The sequence below is a fragment of the Giraffa tippelskirchi genome, chromosome 12, assembly GCF_054371585.1.
Source record: "Giraffa tippelskirchi isolate mGirTip1 chromosome 12, T2T-mGirTip1v1.2.pri, whole genome shotgun sequence".
NCBI lineage: Eukaryota > Metazoa > Chordata > Mammalia > Artiodactyla > Giraffidae > Giraffa > Giraffa tippelskirchi.
In genome coordinates, this window is record NC_137286.1 from 43,390,651 (window position 1) to 43,401,012 (window position 10,362).

The following is a 10,362-nucleotide window of genomic DNA, read 5'->3' on the forward strand; positions in this document are numbered from 1 at the left end:
ATAGACATCTGTGTGAGGTTGTTGTGGATCTGAATAGGAATGCAATTAAGGTTATAAAATTGGACTCAAAGCTAGATCTGGATGAGATTACAATCATTTTATACACAATTATATATAGGATGTTATATTTCTATAGGTGCATAGGATTATGAAAATAGATTTTCTGACTGTATGGGATTATTCATTGGACTTTTTTTAATCTGTACCAGAGTAGGATTTTTATTCCACACATGTTTAAAAGCATGCTTAAGTATGTAAGTATATAAATCTAATGTGTGTAGGAATATATATATATATATGCAAATACACATATTAATGTATCTGTGTTTTGCCATATATAATTGTGAAATGCATATCTCTATATTTTTAATATTTACTAGTTTGTAAATATATCTGTGCAGAAATCCTTGTATGGATTTGTGTAAATGAATATACATCTATGGGCTTCCCAGGTGGCTCAGTGGTAAAAAATCTGTCTGCCAATGTAGGAGACAGGGATTTGATTCCTGGGTCATGAAGATACCCTGGAGAAGGAAATGGCAACCCACTCTAGAATTCTTGCCTGGGAAATCCCACAACAGAGGAGATTGGCAGGTTATAGTCCATGGAGTCTCAGGAGTTGGACACAACTTAGCGACTAAACAACCATCACCACCATATACATCTATCTATATAGGGATATGTAGGCATTTACACAGAAGTCTGCTCCTGTAATGGATTTTGTCGATATATCTGTACTTTCAGAAGGGATTATGCAAAAGGATTATTTACAAAATGAATTATGCAAAAGGGCATTTTATTAAAATTATGGAAATATATCCATGACTCTAGAGGATGATCCAAACTTTTTTTTTCTGATTCCATATCAGATTATACAATGATATCTATTCCAATTTATGTGGCTTGACATATAGAATGCTAATACACGAATAGTCTCTATATAGTGTTCTATAAATGTATGGGTGTCTGCTTAGTATTACAGAATGTTGCCATACCAGTAATTTATCTCTTTAGCCCACATAAACGTATCTTCAAAGATTACACATATCAGTTAGTATCTTTAACTTTATATGTTTATAATTAACAACCTAGCTTAGTATGGTATCAATGTTATTTAGAGCACTAACTTCTCTTTCTACATGGAAACTTGTAAATGTGTGTCACTATCAGTATAGAATTATGTAAACAGAGCTCCCCATATATCTGTATGGGATTTTGTATAAAGACATATTTGACACTATGTATGATATATATATATGAATGATGGTGTTGGACAGCAAAGAGATCAAAGGAGTCAATCGTAAGGGAAATGAACCCTGAATATTCATTGCAAAGACTGATGCTGAAGCTTAAACTCCGGTATTTTGATCATCTGATGTGAACAACTGACTCATTGGAAAAGTCCCTGATGCTGGGAAAGATTGAGGGCAAAAGGAGAAGAGGGCATCAGAGGATGAGTTGGCAGGATGGCATCACTGACTCAATGGACATGAACTTGGACAGACTTTGGGAGATGGTGAGGACAAGGGAGGCCTGGTGTGCTGCAGTCCATGGGGTGGCAAAGAGTCAGACACAACTGGGCCACTGAACAACAACAAAGATATATATATATTTGTGCTTGTGGCTGATCTGGAAATTGTTTAATATTATTCAAGAGTATCTGTACATCTAGTCAAGCAGGATGATGTGAATTTATTTATACTAGGTCTGTAATTGTAAATACACTTGAGTATGTATGTGCATGGTATCTGTCATCACTAAGAATGTGCAAATATATCAGTGTCTGTGTGCGATTATACAAGTGTCACATGCCAAATTCTTTATTTCTAACTCTTTGAGGATAAGATATAGATCTCTGCACTAAATGTTATTGAAAATAAATCCATAATTTAACCTATGTGGTAATGTGTAAATGTATTTCCTAGGAATATGCATAAGTGTTTTAATCTAAATCCCTATGTGTTTGTGAGTATTTAGTCACTTCAGTTGAATCTGACTCTTTGCAACCCCATGGACTATAGCCAGCCAGGCTCCTCTGGGAAAAATCCATGGGATTTTTCTGGCAAGAATACTGGAGTGGGTTGCCATTACCTCCTCCAAGAGATCTTCCAGACCTAGGGATCGAACCTGCATCTCCTGTGTCTCCTGCATTGCAGGCAGACTCTTTACCGCTGAGCCATCAGGGAAGCTCAGGCAGGCACTCTAAATCTCTATAAGGCTAGGTAAATGTGTTTTTTGAAGTCTTTTTACATTAATTTTAGATAGTTCCTCAAGATGAGTCCACACACTAACACACTCCAGTGTGAATATGTGTAGGATGCACCTGAAGGACATTTTTGTTTTGTTTCATTGCTTTTATATAAAAAAAAATCTATAAAAATGGTTCTTTCTTTTCTTTATGTCACTGCTTTGTAGAAATTAGGTAAGAGATTTGGCTGCTTGCTTCTTTGTATTGACTTTTAACTTGTTCTCCTCTATTCCTATAAACTGATAGTTAACATCGAAGTTTCTACGCTCAGGCTCAGTTTTGTTAAGAATACTTCCAGGTGATGTGGTGAATCTCCTATCACATCCTGTTGTCTCGCTTTAAGTGAAGGCAGTATTGATCAGTGGAGTTAGGATGGTCCTTCCATTATACACTTCCCAACAATCTTTCACCTAATGGCTGTAGTATCTGTTGATGATCACTGCTGAGTTCCATTGCTTTATTAAGAGTTACACAATTGTAATTTTCCAATTGTCATTCCTTCTGCATTTGTTCCACATATAGATTTTCCCATGTGAAACCACTTAAACCCTGGAATAACCCCAATTCCCTCATTAGATCTTTTTTTCAATGCTGCTGAATTCAATTTGCTGGTATTTTTTTTAGAATTTCTGCATCCATATTTATGTGTGAAAATGGCCTGTAGTACAATTGCCCTTCAGTATCTGTGGGGATACTGGTTCCAGGACCCCCACTGATACTAAACTCTGCAGATGTTCAAGCTGTTTACATAAAATAATGCAGTACAGTCTAGCCCCCTCTATGCAGAGATGTAGGGCTTCCCAGGTGGCACAGGGGCTAAGAACCTGCCTGCCAATTCAGGAGACACGGGTTCAATCCCTGGGTCAGGAAGATCCCCTGGAGAAGGAGCCTAGTGGGCTATATATAGTCCACACGGTGGCAAAGAGTCATACATGACTGAGTGACTAAACACCAACAATCCAGAGATGCAGAACCTGCGAGTATGGAGGGCAGACCATATTTCTTTCTAATATTAGTCTTTTTAAAAATATTACAGTTCAATATTACACCAGCCTCATAGAATGAATTGGGAACATTTCCTCTTTGTCAGTTCTCTAGAATAGTTTGTATAAAGTCTAATGAACTTTCCTTGAAAAGTTCATATTTGCTTGGAAAACATTCTCTATGGTGAGATAACTACCATTTCTGTCTGTATAGTATATGAAGAATTACCAGTCTTTCTATTTTCTCCTGGTTTCAGTTTTTATCAGCTATTTTTTAAAGAATATACACATTTTATCCAAATTTCAAATCTATTGACATAAACTTCATTTTGTCTTGTCTTTTGAATTACCTTTTTTATTTCTAATGTTGTTTCTTAGTATCTTCCCTCTGTTTTCTTGATTATTATTGCCAGATATTATGTCAATTTTATTAGATTTCTCAATAAAGCAATTTTTGGCTTTGATCCTTTTTACTTAATTGACTACCCATTTATTCAGTTGTTTTGCTCTAATTTCATAAGCTTGTATTTTGTTAATTTTTATTCTCTCTTCTTTTCAAAACATGGTATTTTAGCTTGTAAATTTGCCTCAAACATAGCAGTTACTCTATTCCTCCTACTTGATACACAGTATTTTAATTGTGCATTCAGTTTGTGCATTTTTATAGGAATGTTGCACATAGGATATTGGTTTCTTCTTAATGCCTTGCCTCAGGGTACTGAGTGCGTGCCTTGCTTTTGGACAAGACTGCATGTTAATGGTCTTCATTGTTCAAAGAACTGAAGATGAAAAAGAGCTGTTTGTATCTTTCAGTTTGCAATCTTGGAATTTTTAGACTCTAGTCCCTTTAAGGCAGCAGTCATTATATGAGTTCATCTCTTTATATCTAGCATTTTGTCACCTCCAGCCAATAACACAAAGGCTTGCTACTATCATTCTGTTTCCAACATCCTTGCCTAAAGCCTTCAGTTCATTTGATATTACCTGCTTTCCAAGTTATCAGGGAAGTAGCTTGACCACTTGCTTCACTACTGCATAATGTAGGTTACCATCTCTTCAGGCTCAACGTAGAACTCACCACCGTCTGGCCCTGAAGCCTGTGCCATATAGCCTATGTTCTCTTGTACTGGTAGTTCCTACTGCCATTTTCTGTATCAATCATCTTAGATGAGGACATGTGGTCATGTGAAAATGGATGACTGTTTCTGTTCTTTATAGGTTTGCAAATTAGCACCAAGACTATAGAAATAATAGAAGGCTGCTAAAATAGACTCTATAAAAAGTTAAGTTTATCATTCTAACAAGCAATTCTACTGCTAGGAATCTATCCTGTAAGAAATATCTGAACATATGTACAAAGATACATGGACAAAGATATTTATTTCAGCCTTGGTTGTAACAGTGAAAAACTGAAAAGCACTTAAAGGGCTAGCCATAAAGGAATGTTCAATAAATTATGATGCAGTCATACTCTGGGATACTTTTGCAGCCATTAGATAGAATGAGCTATGTCTGTAAGTTTTGCTATACTATCATCTCTAAAACTAGTGCTCAATGGAAGTATATAAATCAATGGAAATCTATAAAACCTGTAATATAATTCCATTAAATAAAAACAAGTACAAACTGCAACATTCTGTGTACGTACACATATAGAATGTAAATGTATGGGGGGAAGAAAGCTGGAAAGAGCTACATCAAACTGTTAAAACAAGTGTTTCATTCTGAAGAGAAACATAGGAAGTGGTGGGGTGAAGGGTAATGAAGAGGGACTTTAGCATTTTATTCTGGATTTGTCCTCTATTGTTTAAACTGTCAACTACAAACTGGCACGTGCCAAGAGCATTGCCAACAACTGAACGACAAAGACATTTGCCATGTGCTTCTATGGAGATTGAACCCCATGCTGCTATAGCTATTGACCTTCAACAACCCTTGAGGGAGTTCAGGGTGGACTGAGGCACTCTGTGCTCCAAAAAATCTGGTGGGACAGGTCTTTAGATAGTTGGATGTTTTTAGGAATGATTTTATGATCTCAATCCTTGCATCTCCTCCTATCTAGAGAAGCACTAAATCCCTTCATGGTGACATCAGATCCTCACGAATAACAAAAAACCCTTTGTAAAATGAGTGTTCATGGTACTGACTCCCCCTTCACCAAAACCATATGTATTGACCTCCCCCATGGCCACTTTGGAGCGGTCTCTCAGAGCTGTCTGAGATATTACCTGCCAGGCTGCAGTTCTCATTTTGTCCCAAATAAAACTTGACTCACAACTGTCAAGTTGTACATCTTTTTTAGTCGATAAAACTTATGTAAAAAGATGTGATTGTGTTACTTGTGTAAATTAATTGTTGGATAAATAATATAATGTGTAACTCAATGGCAAGATGAACATCTAAAGGGAATGAGAAGCCTGGGGTAGGAAAGAAAGAAATGTAATGAAGGCACGATCACTGTTATCAAATACTGAGGTGTCTCTCAAGGTGAGGAAGTCCTACATTTATTTTGTGCACCCCTAGAGAGCAGAGAGACCTGAGTTCCATCCCTGAGTCAGGAAGATCCCCTGAAGGAGGGAATGGCTACCCACTCCAGTATTCTTGTCTGGAGAATTCCATGGAGAGAGGAGCCTGGACTGCAGTGCATGGGGTCACAAAGATCTGGACAGGACTGAGTGAGTAACACTTTCACTTTCACAAGAGAGCAGGAGGATGGCAAGAGTAAAATCAGTTCATCTCTTTGAACTATCTAGGGATGGGATGGAGCACTTGTGAGGTATAATGAAACTCCTGGCCTCGGGTATTTCAAGGAGGAAATTCAAACCCTAATAAAAGTTCAGGTTAAAAGGCATGAAATATAGATGGTTTTACATCTCAAAGTTTCTAATTTCCCTTTTTGATTGATGTTTCTGGAAACCACCACCCACATTCTGAAATACATTGTTCTTATAATTGAACTTTGGTTCCTAGAGAAGTTCACAGGAACACTTGGGTCCTTACTATTGATCCACCACTTTGAAATATACTTGAGCTAACAAATTCCCCACGGGCTCCTTTAACAGGAAAAACGTCAGCCAGACCTAACTACCACCCCCCAACCCCCAGGCTTCTGCAAGAGCAGTGTCATCCCTCAGACCCTCCCATTGAGTTTCAGCCCTCAGGAAAATTTCAATCCTTGGCCCCACCATTGGTCCTTCTGCAGAGTAAAGGCTCTAGAGGTAAAGGTGGCAGATTACCCTCTATCTTACATCCCCTGGCATATGGTCAAGGACTAGCTAAAATCTGCTCTCAATCCACTGAACCTCAAACCCACGATTATTTCTCTGCATCTCAGTCAGTCAATTCCACATGCATGATGCTGCTCACATCCTTTGGTTGCACTGTCTGTACTCATCCCCCAAGGGCTCTCTCTCTCCTCCTCCCACTCCTTCTCCCCCTCTCTCTCCTCCACCCCCATCCTATTCTTCTCTCTCTTCTTCCTGTTTCATTCCACTCTTTGGTCTCTTACTCAGTCATTATCGTGATGTCGTCTTCCTTCTCATTATCTACTCACAATGATACTTCCTAATGGAGTATACTTGACCAAGAAAAGAGCACTTCAGAATTTTAAGCCAGAGAAGACCTTAAAATATCCAGTATTACTTTCTCCTTTGTGTCTTGCACAACCGACCCAGAGCATTTCTCATCAAGTGCTGAATATTCAAATCTCAGGTTTGTCTCTTCTCTGGGAAGTCAGACGCTTAGGAAATGAATGCCAGTGATAGACCACAATGTGGAAGTGCTCACTGGACTGTGGCCCATGGGTCAAAGTATTAATTTCCTTCATGTTTGCTGAGACTTCGGTAGTGAGTGTGTAAGCATCTATACTGAGGATCCACTCACCTGGATGTCTCAGCAGATGAGTGAGCTCCTGTACTGTCTGCTGTGCATCTTTTCTGTGCGGTGTTGTGTAGACATAGACATAGACAGAGATACCCGCTGTAGATCTGTTTTTCCCATAAAAGAGTCTGAGCTTGAGGGAACCACCTCTACTCTATGTGTTTAAGGATCTCTCCATGCTTTAAAAGTGAAGTCAGAATATGGCCAGAATTCATCATCCCACCCTTGCCATCAGCATCCTTTCAGTCTAATGTTCAATTCAGAGATGCAGCTTCTTAGCACTTCATGTTATTTTTATGAAGACGGAACTAACCACTTCTGCATAAACCATAATTCTTCTCCAGCGATGAGGGTGAAGTCTTATTCAAAAGAGTCAACCGTATTTCATGATGGATTTAACCACTTGTCTCACATTATCCCAGTTAGAGAGACAAGTTTATACTTTCATAAATATCCAGCATCTTGCTTGTCACCAAAGATCAAATTTCTTTCATTCTTCTGCAAAGAATATTAACAATATTGAAAGCTACTACACATTTGATAATAACACCTTACCCTAGAATCATCCCCCTGATAAATTGTCTTCACTGTTGCTTCTGAAACTGAGACCTAATTTCTCCCACTGAGCATCCAGAAAACAGATAAGTGGTTTTTAAAATATTGGTGCACTGGGATGACCCAGAGGGATGGGATGGGGAGGGAGGTGGGAGGGGGGTTCAAGATGGGGAACACATGTAAACCCATGGCTGACTCATATCAATGTATGGCAAAAACCACTACAATATTGTAAAGTAATTAGCCTCCAACAAAAATAAATAAATTAAAAAAAAACCCAAAAAATATATATATTCTTCTTTACTTTAATAAAAGACACAAGTGTCTCCAAATGTATGCAATAAAGTAATGACAACTTTGAAGAACAAATAATTTTAAGATCTTAAAAATAAAGTTATAAAAAGAAATGACACATGAACATGTTTTTGGATCACTATGAACAGCATTATGCCTTTTAAATTGTCTGCATTCTTATTTCAGTTTAGCAGAAGTTTTGCTTTATAGGAATTGTGTTTTTTAAAATGCAAAGCAGTTTGTGATTTTTTAAATCAATATTTCATTTATGATTCATGTTTTGCTAAAGTGGATAATGTAATGTTTTAATGGATAGAAATGGATCACTGCAAGGAGGTCAGAAAGCAATGACTGCCATTAATAATACACATCCTACAAGGTAATTGACAGACAATGAGTAGGCGAGTCACTTGGTTCCTGCCCAGGCTTGATATATGGGATGTATACAGAAGTAGCTGCTGATTTTAAGATCAGCACATGTCAGAGAGGCACACACATTTGTGTGCATCTTATCGAGTCTTTGCCCTCAGCAAATACTTTCTCTACTCATTCAAAAACTGAACACAGTTAATTATAGAAGAACTGCATATGATTAGAGAAATCATGAAAAATAAAATGTGCTAGCAGCCCTAATTGCACGAGGCACTGGGCATGATGTACCTTTGCTAGATTATTACATTTTCCGAGTTTCCTACATACAACTCAAGCGTTTATAATTTACCTTTCTGACAATGCTCCAGAGTCCAACTTTGAGAAATATGTGCACATGCAAAATAGTATATATGTATGTATATGCAAAAATAACACACTTTATGTGAACACATTATTTATTTATTTTTTTTTGCCACACTGTGCATTGTATGTGATCTTAGTTCCTTGACCAGGGGTCGAACCTGTGCCCATTGTGGTGGAAATGTGGAGTCCTTACTACTGGACTGCTAGGGAAGTGCCTGGACACATATATTTAATATGCACTCTATATACACTCATACTTTCAAAATTATATATATCCACACAGTAAATATGTCTCATTAAATATAATTCTATCATTGGAATGATGGCTTCTCATGTGGCTCAGTGGTAAAGAATCTGCCTGCCAATGCAGTAGACACAGAAAACATGAGTTTGATCCCTGGGTCAGGAAAACCTTCTGGAACAGGAAATGGCAACCTGCTCCAGAACTGTTGCCTGGAAAACTCTATGGACAGAGGAGGCTGTCAGGCTACAGTCTATGGGGTTGCAAAGAGTTGGGCATGACTAAGCACACACACAACAGAATTATATATGTAATCACATCACACACAAAATTTTGAATACAAGTCTTAACTGAACTTTATGGAGAGTGTGGCCTCTTCACTGTGAGTAAGACTGCCCTGGCCTCCCTGGAATGGCATGACTCCTTTTTTAAAAAATCAACATAAATGATTCTTTTTTAAAAAATTGAAGTATAAGTGATTTACAATGTTGTGTTAGTCTCAGATGTACAGCACAGTGACTCAGTCATGTGTCTGTTTCAGACTCGTTTCCCTTATAGTTTATTACAAAATACTGAGTATAGTTGCCTGTGCATATCAAAACAAAACAAAACAAACAACCCAGTCAAAAACTAGGCAGAAGATCTAAACAGACATTTCTCCAAAGAAGGCATAAAGTTGGTCAATGAGCACATTTTAAAAAATGCTCAACATTGTTAATTATTAGAGAATAAAAATTACAATGTGGAATCACCTCACACCAGCCAGAATGGCCATCATCAAAAAAATGTACAAATAATAAATGCTGGAGAGAATGTGGAGGAAAAGGAACCCTCCTACAATGTTGATGGGAATGTAAGTTGGTACAGCCAATAAAAGAACTTGAAGAGCCAAACCAATGTTCTATATTCAAGTGATGTCTCTTCCTAGTATTTTAATTCAGTAATGCTCTTCATACTCTGCTGCTATGAAAGTGTTAGTTGCTTAGTCGTGTCCAACTCTTTGTGACCTTATGGACTATAGCCCACAAGGCTCCTCTGTTCATGGAATTCTCCAGGCAAGAATACTAGAATGGGTTGCATGCCCTCCTCCAGGGGATATTCTTGACCCAGGTATCCTGCATTGCAGGCAGATTCTTTACCATTTGAACCACCAGGGAAGCCTGATCACAATCAAACATGCTTCTGGGATGAGCTTTGGATAGAGAGCTATCAGAGAAGGTGGTGTAAACAGAAAGGAAATCCTAAAGGGAGTGAATATATAAGTATAGCTGATTCACTTTGCTGTACAGCAGAAACTAACACAACATTGTAAGCAACCATATTCCAACAAAAATTTAATAATGAAAAGAATTTGGCTCAGGGTTAATTCAACACTCTCTGGTTCACAGCAGAGATTCATAACATTTTTCTGTAAAGGGCCGGAGAAT